The sequence below is a fragment of the Bos grunniens genome, chromosome 3 (genome assembly GCF_055505025.1).
Source record: "Bos grunniens cultivar Pamir isolate PY7600 chromosome 3, Bosgru_T2T1.0, whole genome shotgun sequence".
NCBI classification, from domain to species: Eukaryota; Metazoa; Chordata; class Mammalia; order Artiodactyla; family Bovidae; genus Bos; species Bos grunniens.
In genome coordinates, this window is record NC_141167.1 from 68,431,512 (window position 1) to 68,443,087 (window position 11,576).

General features: G+C 41.9%; 2 long non-coding RNA genes across 2 annotated transcripts; one reads left to right on the forward strand and one right to left on the reverse strand.

Annotated features, from left to right (window-relative positions):
- Window positions 1–5,420: 5,420 nt before the first annotated feature.
- LOC147375780 (uncharacterized) lies at window positions 5,421–7,020 on the reverse strand. Its single transcript, XR_015161588.1, has 2 exons — window positions 6,884–7,020; window positions 5,421–5,598 (listed from the first exon to the last, which is right to left on the reverse strand). It is a non-coding gene; the product is annotated as an uncharacterized LOC147375780 (long non-coding RNA).
- A 175-nt stretch (window positions 7,021–7,195) lies between these two features.
- On the forward strand, window positions 7,196–8,867 carry LOC147375781 (uncharacterized). Its single transcript, XR_015161587.1, has 2 exons — window positions 7,196–7,439; window positions 8,539–8,867. It is a non-coding gene; the product is annotated as an uncharacterized LOC147375781 (long non-coding RNA).
- The last annotated feature ends 2,709 nt before the right edge of the window (window positions 8,868–11,576 follow it).

Sequence of the window (11,576 nt, forward strand, 5' to 3'; positions counted from 1 at the left end):
AATAACAGTTTGAAAGCTTTATTTTTTGAAGACACTAAACTTCATATTTTTTTAACTGAAAGTCTGATTTAAGAAGGAATGATGAGCAAAGGCTTCTCCAGAAGAGCAGATATTCACTGACTGCTGGGGAGATGGTGTGGGCAGATTACCAATGAAACCTCATTTGCAGTTCAAGTATAGAAACACTGTCACCTCAGGAGGCTTGGGATCACTGGAGCAGGGCACCTGAGCGGGACTTGGGATGTGATCATGGGGTCCAGTCATCAGCTTTGTGGGTTCAGAAATTCTGAAACATCATTGTCCCTAGAGGTGACAGGTCTCTTGGGACTGCTCCCCACTGATCAGACACTCTAGAAGTTGCTGTCCCCATCAGAGTGCAAAATGAGTAATTTACTTTGAGAATTGTAGCCCTACTGGTGGGTCTACTGCTGCTGCTGCTGCTAAGTCGCTTCAGTCATGTCCAACTCTGTGCGACCCCATAGACGGCAGCCCACCAGGCTCCCCCGTCCCTGAGATTCTCCAGGCAAGAACACTGGAGTGGGTTGCCATTTCCTTCTCCAAGGCATGCAAGTGAAAAGTGAAAGTGAAGTTGCTCAGTTGTGTCCTATTCTTTGAGACCCCATGGACTGCAGCCCACCAGGCTCCTCTGTCCATGGGATCCTCCAGACAAGAGTACTGGAGTGGGTTGCCATGCCAAATTATGACCAGAAGGTTTAGACAGGCAAAAGCAGTGAAAGCTTAATAGCTAAGGTTCACATAGCCATTGAAAGCAAACTTAGGGTTACCCTAAGGGGAAAGTGCGAAAGGGCATAAATTAGGAGTTTGGGATTAACACATACACACTATTGTATGTAAAACAGATAACCAACAAGGACCTACTGTATAGCACAGGAAACTATACTCAGTATTCTATAATAACCTATAAGGGAAAAGATTCTGAAAAAATAATATATGTGTATATATACATATGTATATATACATATAAAACTGAATCACTGTGCTGTACATCCGAAGCTAACAACATTCTAAATCAACTATACTTTGATACAAAAAATTATACTGTAAAAAAGTCAGGGTTCAAATTTCAGCTTCATCTATGGCTAGTTGTGTGAGCTTAATTTTACCTCTTTGGGGCCAAATCTACCCATCTATGAAAGGGGGAAACTAAGGGAGATAGATAGAATTAAACATTAAAAAAAATACCTAGGAAAATGGCTGTAATATGATGCATACCTCAGTCGCTCGGTTGTGCCCAACTCTTTGCAACCCCCTGGACTATATAGCCCACCAGGCTTCTTTGTCCATGGAATTTCCCAGGAGGGAACACTGCAGCAGGTTGCCATTTCCTCCTCCAGGGGATCGTTCCCATCCAAGGCTCAAACCAGCGTTTCCTGCACTGGCAGGTGAATTCTTTACCACTGAGCCACCTAGGGAGCCCTTATAATATGGTAGATACCTAATAAAATACTGTTGGCTAAAAGATTTAATTCAGTAGAAATCATTCTAGAGTTTTATTCAGGACAGTGACTTTAGGAATAAAGGATCAATTCATCTTTCTCACCTGTGTCATTAAATTTGGTCAATACCAGTACACTTCACAACCACCACAGGAGCACAAGGCTCTGAGTATTCATTTACAAAAGTTAAGCCGCCCAAGTTTTCTTTCTCTAGCTGCCTCTGTCAGACGGCATTTTAACAGACTGAGAGCTGATGATGTGGCAAGCAAGTGGGGAATTGCCTGATTCTGAGGTTTCCTTCCAGCCTATCCTAGTTTCTTAGCAGTTATATTCACAAATTAGACCCATGTAAGAAAGTCTTGGTTTCCTTTTCATGCTTGATTTCACACATGTTCACAAATCTGCCCTGAGAGTTAGGCTTTTTATTCAATAGCTACAAGACCTCAGAGCTGGGTTCATTACCACAACATGCAAAGCCTGACATAATCGACTGAGAGCCAGGAGAGCCTGGGTACAAGCACAAGTCAGTGAGGTGGGTGTTCATTGTCTGGGGCCACTAATCAGCCACACTTTCATTTCTCTCCAGCATATGTTTATTGGACACATTACGTATCAGGCTTTGTTCTAGGAAAGGATTGGGCACTTAATAACAGGGGTCTTACATTCTGGTGGGGGAGACAGGCGAAAAACCAAGAGAGAGGGGAGGTAAAAGAAATGAGAGAGAGAAATCACAGCCTACAACAGCTACACAGAGAATTAACATAAGGTGATGGGATGGAACGTAACTACTTTACAGGATGCAGTAAGGACTCTGTGAGGTGATGTCTAAGCTGACATTTGAATCAAAAGAAGGACACAGACAGGCAGAGATGAGTGTGATGACATTCCAGGCAGAGAGTACCACTAACATAGAGGCTCTCAGGTGGATACCAGTTGGTGATGGTGATGACCAGACCAAGGCCAGGGTGGCTGGGGGAAGCCTAGGAGAAGGCGCAGAAGAGGGAGTCAGGGTCAAGTCATCAAGGGCTTAATAGCCAGAGGAAGGAGTTTGGAATGTTTGCTAAATATCACGGGAAGCAGTTGTGGGAGTTGGGGAGTGGGATGGGTTGGTGTTGGTTAGGCAGAGGATTGCCATGATTGAATTTGTATTTAATAAGAAAGTCCCTCTGGGTGCTTTGTACTGTGGATTACAGCAAACAAGACAGGAAGCAGAGAGACTCTTCCAGTATAAAGACACACTGGCCACCTGGGTAGAGACAGTGGTGCCGGAAGGAGGTGGCTGAATTTGGGATTTGTTAGGAGGCAAGGTCTTGGGTGGACTTGCTAATGGGTTGGTTGGATGTGGAGAGTGCAAGAAAGAGATAAAGTAAGTATGACTCCACTGTTCTTGTCTGCACAACTGTACAGAAGGTGGCCTTTCCTGAGATGAGGAAGACAAGAGAAGAAATATGTTTACAGGGAGAAATATCAAGTGGGTGTGCTGGGAGCTCTCTAATAGATCACCGTGGCTCCTGTGGGTCAGTGCCCTCTCTACAGGTGTGCACTCACTCCTGCACACACTCTGTCTTGCTTCACCTTCAAGCCAAAATGAGACTGTGGACACTGCCTTCAGCTGTATTTAGCCTTAAGCTAAAGAAGAAATTGAAATCATAAAAATTAAGTTTTATTTTAAAAAGCCAATTTTCATCCTTAATTTGACTTAGATGTAGTTCAAGGCATCTGAATCAGTCAACTTTGAAGTTATACATATGCATGTATATGTAAGTATATATACTTACAACAGGAAAGAATATATATACACATATATAACATATAAGGCACATATATAACAACCAATATCATGTCATCTACTTCTTTTAACTATTAATTATCATTAACACTATCAACTGCCTTCCTTTACCTTTTGATGAATTTAACCAAGCTGTGAAGGATGGAGGGCAGAATTACAGGGACCAAAGCCTTTGCATCTTTTCTTGATTAATGTTTAAGTGGTGGCACTGTGAGTGATTTTTACTTTGTGTTTTTAGATAAATTTTTCTTAATCACACAAATATAGCTATCAATACCTGCCCAAAAATGTAGACCACTAACCAAAGAACTATAAGATTTAGGACTGAAAGAAACTTAACCAGGGAGGAATTTCTTCTCCTGTATCCCTGCTAAAACTTTCTAATAAAGGGATATCTACAACGTCCTGGTGGCTCAGAGGGTAAAGAATCTGACTGTAATGCAGGAAACCTGGGTTCAATCCCTGGGTCAGGAAGGTCCCTTAGAGAAGGGCATGGCAACCCACTCCAGCATTTTTGCATGGATTCTTGCATGGAAAATCCCATAGAGGAGCCTGGGGGGCTACAGTCCATGGGGTTGCAAAGAGTCAGACATGACTAAGTGACTAACACACACACACACACACACACACACACACAACATCCCTGGGATGTCCTTTCCACAGTTGGCAGGGCCAATTGTTAGCAAGTCCTTTCTTAATCAAGAAGATAAAACTTCCCCTAGACAATTTTAACTATTGGTTCCCATTTTGCCTTTGGCAGAAACAAAAGCAAGTGAACCTCTATTCCTACGTAATAGTTCTTCAAATATTTGAAGACATGTCTCTCTTCATTCTTTTTCTTTCTTTCTTCTGTTTTTTTCAAACCAAAGCAGATCCAAATTTTTCCACATTTCCTTATGGGATCAGATTCCTTGACCTTTCATCACCTTAAAGAATGACCCCTCTCAAGGTTTTGTGTTTTAACAAAGATTTTAGCCTTAAGTTAAAAAGCCATTGGTCCCATGTAGGTGGATTGCAGATATGAGTTGATGGGAGGTGATGGGTGAGGGGTGGGAAGTACTGTTGCAGGAAGACTTTTTTTAAGATTTTTATTTTTTTGATGTGGACTACTTTTAAGGTCTTTATTGAATTTGTTATAATATTGCATCTGTTACATGTTCTGGTTTTTTGGCCACAAGGCCTGTGGAATCTTAGTTCCCCCATCAGGGATCAAACTCACATCCCTTCATTGGAAGGTGAAGTGTTAACCACTGGACCAGCAGGGAAGTCCCAGAAGGGCTTTTTTAAACATCATCTTAATTACATAATGAAACTCCACTTCCTGTGTCCCAGCTTCTGGTTCTGGATCAGTTGCTGTCTTTGGGTTTAGGGGGCTATAAAAAGAGTTACAGCATCATACATTTTCAGCATTAGAAGGAAACACAATTGCTCGCTTTCCACTCACAGCAGAATCTCTCAGTAGAGAGGCAGAGGAGTAAGGCATCCAGCACACAGGATCCAGCGCTGGACTGACTGGATTTGACTTCAAGATTCAACTGGGCCTCAGTTTCCTCACCTATAAAATGACAATGATAGTACAATCTTCTTCATAGTGTTGTACAGCGCCCAGGTGATGACAGACCCTTATAAACGCCAACCGTCATTCTGTTGTTGTTCTTATTACTCATACAACATCCCCTGACAGATCATCATCAGACTTCTAGTGCCGGCAAGCGCCTTACTTCCCAAGGCGATTCCTTCCTAGGGTTCAGCAACTTTCATACTAAAATCCTTGTTTAAATTGACCTGCAATCTGAATTCTAGTATTTACCACTCATGGGGCCTAGCTCTGTCCTCTAAGTATCACTTTAGCCTCTCTCTTGTGAGATAGTTCATTATATATTTGAAGGCAACTATCAAATATCATTGTATCAGCTACTAACATTTACCAGACACCTGTTAGATAAACTAGACTCTGTGTTTCATGGGACAAATGTCCTGTGGGTTTGTTCATCACCGCAAAGGCAGCATCTAGTGCATTATTGGACAGTTACCAGGTGTTCACACTGAATAACAGAAATGAACGGCTCTTTGCCAGTCTGTAGTTAGAACTTCAGTAAGAATTTCCTCAAAGTTAAGACTGTGCTTTGGCTCTGAAGGAGGTTTGTGACAAGCCAGGAATAGAGCTGTAATTCAATTTAATTTAAGCATTTACTAAGTACCTTCTAGATGTTAGATACTGTACTAGGTATTAGAAATGCAAAGAAGAAAGGGCTATGTATGGTTCCTCCATTGGTGATATTAAGGCAGCACACAAACAGGCCATTCCAAGGAGAAGTGCTCCATGGGTGTCTTTGTGAGAAGATGCTCCACCTGAAAGGATAACACGTAGTCACAGTTTAGAAAACAAAACAGATGGCACAAGACATCAGATATTGGTTCACTATGGGGCAACACAGGGGAAAAGTAAGAGAGAAGTGAAGTGAAAGTTGCTCAGTCGTGTCTCTTTGTGACCCCATGGACCATACAGTCCATGGAATTCTCTAGGCCAGAATACTGGAGAGGGTAGCCCATCCCTTCTCCAGCAGATCTTCTCACCCAAGTATAGAACCATGGTCTCCTGCATTGCAGGCAAAGAGAGGTGTAGGGATTAAAAAGGGGAGAGTGAGAGACAAAGTGAGAGGTGGGTACATTGAAAGCTGCCTTAGCAAAGAATTAAGTGAACCCAGGGTATCTGCTAGGTCATTGCTTGGGTGTCTTGGGTGAGACAACAGCCAGGCCATTTAAATTAGCCTGGCCAGAGTTTGTACTACAGATTTATAATTATGCAATGTTACCTTATCAGTCCTGGGTGTTCTTTGGAAGGAATGATGCTAAAGCTGAAGCTCCAATACTTTGGCCACCTCATTAGAAGAACGGACTCATTTGAAAAGACCCTGATGCTGGGAGGGATTGGGGGCAGGAGGAGAAGGGGACAACAGAGGATGAAATGGCTGGATGGCATCACCGACTCGATGGACATGAGTTTGGGTGAACTCCAGGAGTTGGTGATAGACAGGGAGGCCTGGCATGCTGCAATTCATGGGGTAGCAAAGAGTTGGACATGACTAACCGACTGAACTGACAGACTGACCTTACTTGTCTGAAAATTCAAATAAAGATACCATAACACTGTTGATGAACTTCACTGATTAATTAGTGTCCATTTATGCAACAGCAGGATTTTGAACTTCCAGATCTGTTTATTTTCTAAAGAGAGTCCTCTACATGTTGAGGGATATGTCTGTGGGCCTCTATCTCTGTCCTCTTGTAGCCCTCTTGAAGCAGCATCTCTCCACCATGGTGGCCAGGACCCTCTGGGATCCTCGCATCCCTGACTCCCTGCTGGATGAAGCAGGTACTATGGCTACGTGTTGCTGCTCCATGGTCCTACCCAAAATAGGGTGAAAATTTCTCCAACAATGAGTGACCCTTTATCACATGGGCCAAAAGTGACACTTTGTGTCCAAAGTTTCACAAAGTCCAGCTTGAAAAGGGTTTCCCAGCTTTGGCCCACAGACTCTCTATAGAAAGTTAGATATACTTCTTTGGCTTGAGCTGATAATGGACATCACAGTGCTCTTTCTGAACCCAGCAAAACACCCACACATACTCGTACCTTTTTTATCTCCCAGCAACCAGTTCACCAACATTGTTCCTCACAGCTTCTGCAAAATAACCAAAGGCCTTGTGCACATTTAGTAGCAAAAATTGTCACAGCCAGCCTCGAAGATGGCCCCTGGGGTTCCCATCTCCTGGTGTTCATGGCCTTGTGTAGTCATCTCCCACACTATACCAGGGCTGGTCCGTGTGCAAGCAGACACTGCAGAAGCGATTGCAGGCCCGACCCAGATGAGGTTGTAAAAGACTCTACTCTTTCTATCTTGGGCTCTCTTCCACTTACTTTCTCTTGGACCTCTTGCTTTGGAAGGAACCAGCTGCCATGTTCTGAGTCTTGGGAAGGGGTCTAGTGATGAGAAATGAAGGCTTTTGGTCAACAACCAGTGAGGAACTGAGGACTGCTGCCAATAGCCAGGGGAACAAGTCTTTCTGGAAGCAGATGCCCCAGCCCCGAAACCCGGCTGATGCAGCCCTGGCTGACAGCCTGCCTGCAGCATCACAAGAGACCCTGAATTAGAACCACCTCGCTAAGCCACTCTGATTCTCAGAAGACTGTGAGTTAATACATTTTTATTGTTTTAAGCTGCTACCTTTGGGGTAAATTTGTTATGTAGTGATAGATAACTGATACAAAACAAGAGGAGAAACAGTGAGGGGTCGATTGTAAACACCATACATCTATTGTCCCATGAGTTAAGTCAGGCTCAGCCTGTCACGGTGGTATGAAGCATTTGTAGTTGCTTATCTTATGGAAGATTGGTAATGTACAATGATAAGGAGAACGAAATCAAAATAGCGGAAATACATTTCTTCAGTAAGAATGTTCCCACTCCATAAGTATGATCATGGCAGCAACATCATTTATCAGGATCTCAGGGTGCCCTGTTGTATGACAGAGTAACTAGTGCACTTCCCACCATTTCTGAAGGTTGATACGAAAACTCATAGTGTAACGTGGATGCCTGCCTCCAAGAATGCTGTATAAATCCAGTGTGCTATTATTTTCCATTTTTAATGTGAATTGACAAGGGCCACTTTAGCCTGTTAGCACTTCCTTTCTGAAGAAGAACCCTGACATCTTTTAGTGCCCTCAGCAGCAAATGACTTATGCCAGAGCCTATTCTTCTTCTTTAGATGGAAACCCTACTGACACCTGTTATGTTTTCTATTAGATGAAGAAGGATTTCTAGAATGTGGGTGAAAGGGAGCTTTGCCAACCAGAAGGAAATGCAGGCTGTAGTCCTTCCCCTTGGCTGCTGAAGAGAAATTGTTGGTGGTCAGGAATACAGTTCTGAATGCCTGTTTTGTGCTAGAGAAAGGTTTCTGTGCCAGCTGAAATGCCAGGTTACCTTTCCGTTATTTTCAGTCCTGCAGATACAACTTCATTAGCACTGAGGCTCTGTTATGAAGGCTTCTTATACCTGCAGGTTGTCATTCTGACTTAGTTACTAATCCCGGTCACACATTAAGGGCTTTGATTAAGCAATTTGCCTTTTTTCCTTCCTCGCTTCCATCTCATTGAGAGATTACAGAGTTTGAGCATGAGGTTAAAGGATTACATCTGAATCCTGAGAGTCCCGACACTGCTCCAGCTGTCTGTCATTTCCTGGAGTGGTTACTTATCTGTCAATATTTCTTCCCTTTTTTCCCAAGTCCCAGACCTACTTGATCTTGTCCGTTTGGCTCTGCTGGTGGAGGAATAACAAGGGTCTTCCCATCATGCAACATTCTGGGATACATCATGACAGAGAAATCTCAAAGCCCAGGTCAATTATAACAGAAGATGTGCACCACCTCTGCCCCTGAACGTCTTCTGGGGCTGCGGTTGTTTAAAACTAAGTCACCTGAAAAATGCAAGGAAATGTGTGTCTGGTTCCTGCCTGCCTTTCTGCTTGTTTAGCCAGATACAAATAGCAGAAGACTAATACTCTGTGTGTGTGGTTTGTGGTTGCGAAAAGGGAATAAAGTTGGCAGCTACCTCATTGTGCCATAATTACTTTTTAATTAGAATTCATTGAATACAGATGGATTCTTTCTGTTCTTCGCCCACTGATGTTTTTAATATTCCCACATCAGATATTATGAGGCAGTAGCCAGCAGTGAATTACACAAAATAACTCTGTAGCTGGTAGTGACTTACAGAAAGTAACCAACTTAACCATTTGTCTTAGATGAAAAATGATCTTACACCTTTTTGTGGATTCTATTGCTGGTGTGTTGATATAGTGTTTGTTTACCCTCGTTCCTGCAAGAAAAAAAAATCATAGTTCTTGTATCAAATTACTATAACTGACTGGAACATTTTTATTTCAAATAATGTACCATCTTTTTTTTTCATGGTGACACTGATAAATTTGCAGGATTTCTCATTTTTCCCCTCCTACTAATGAATAATTTCAACCTAAGCGTGAACGGAATATACAATTTCATGCTGTTATAAAATATCATTGCTCATCACATTCTAATTGTAACTAAGTTTGAACCTGAATATCTATTTGCAGTATTTTGATAGAAATAAGAAGTAATTTCCATTTTTTTGCTCCAGGGTCTCTCAACATGAACTGACACATGATGCATTTTTGAAGTCACACTTAATAATTCTCTTTTCATTCTAAACAACCGCACCCTTGTTGAATAGCAGACCTAAAATTAGGCTTACATAGGCCTACGTAATATACCTAAGAAACATGATTTATTCTAATGTAATAATGGCATAGATTTATAAAGCTTGACTACTCCAATGCTCCTCGTTATGGTTGTAAAATATTTGTGGCCGCTGTGGGATTTTCTAGATCATTATTTTAAAAAAGGAAAAACCCATTTTGACAGATGAACTGGGGCCATTCTGAGCAAATCACAGATACTTCATATAACAAGGCCTCCAAAGAGGGGAGCATACACTTATTACTATGGCAACCTGGATCAAAACACTATTTTAGCAGAGAGTTTGCAGTTTTACAATGCAATGATGATTGTTTATAGTACCATTGAAACCGGATTCAGCAAAGGTTTAAGAAATGAGCTGACAAGAGGAAAATCATTATAGATAAACTGGGGATGCTGAATGGTGTAGCATGGAATCTGCCATTATTTGATCAAATACTGAAATGTATTGCCCAGGACAATAGACATAATGGAAGGGGATTCAGATGATGAGAAACATTCTAAAGTTTCTTCTGTTACAATCGTTTGGTCTAAGATCACTGCTATCTGAAGTTCAAACTTTGAAAGCAAAAAGGCTTTTTCATTTTTTTTTAAGTACATATCTCTCATTTTTCTTATTTTTCTATCTGCAAAATACCTACTTGTAACTTTAAAGTTGTGGGCTGATGCTTCTTTTCCTAACATATTCCATCTGACAGAGTGTAACACGGCACAACTCAAGAATGATGCCCATCATGCGGGGCTTTGTGCTTCCACATGTCTACATGAAGTGACAGCTGGTTGCAACACTGCTCAGTTATTTTTATATAAGTGGAATTTTTACACAGAAAGAGAAAAATTGTCTGGATCATGAGTTGTCCATTTTGCTGCATCTGTCTCAAAATATCTAAAGACACTACTGGGTGGATAAAGAGCATTGAAGTGAAGGGTTGAATAATCATTTATTTGTTTATTTATTGTGCATCTCCTGTGTGCCAACTGGTGTGTACAATGGGAGTGCATGCTTCCGGGTGTGCAGTGGTGGGATTTATGGTCTAGTGATGATGAAAGCCTTAGAAAAATAATTGAAGGATGCAGAAAAAGAAAATAACTGGATGAGAATGGTGTTTGGATCTCTTCTAGTACTTATTAACCAGAATAGTTTTCCAGTCTTTGAAGGGAGAAAAGAGAACTACATTTACCAAATGTCTGCTTTATTCAAAGTTCTGTGAGCTAGAAGCTCTACAAATAACTGGGTGCCAAGCCAAAAACACACTCCTGGATCCTGTCGCCAGATCCGCTAGCTCAGGTTTTCTATGCCAAGTGGTAAATCTCTGGTCATGTTGCCTCTGGTCTGTTGTATACTATCCTGATGCTGACTGCAGTGGGGCTGTCAGCATGCCAGGAAACATTTAGCAGGGGGAAAGGAAGAGAAAAAAGTACAGTGCATGTGTGTTGCCGGTTATTTAAAATAGGCCAATTACCTTAAACTGTAAACGCATACTCAAGTTTAAATACCTACGAATCACTTTAACAAATTTAGTAACAAATTTCTCACTGCATGCTCTGTTTGTGCTGTATTAAATGCAGCTTGTTTGAGAAATGTGTGGTTGACTAACTGTGGGTTATGTTAGCAGTCCTTTCTCTCTCCTACCCATGGATTCATAAGTTCTGCAAATAGACAAAAGCAGTTAAGTTTGTGCGTAACCCAAAGGCTGCTATTTTGTGAAGATTGAAAAGAAACCAACTAATTTCCCAGTTCCCCTTTTCACCATGTTTTTGGCATGGCATTTTTGTTTGTAGCTTTTGACCCTGAGTGACCTATGGGAGCCCTGTAGGTGCAGCTGGGAAATTGTCACCAAATCCATAGGAACTGTGATGTCATAGGTCAGGAGAGGGATCAGACAGCAGGCCACAATGACCTTCAGGCATCTAGCAGCCAGTTGTGAAGATGAATGGAGGACCATGTGTCAAGGACCATGCAGAGGTCATGGAGAAAGTGGCCAACCTATAGCAGATAGCTCCTTTCTTGTTGTAGCCTGAGTAGA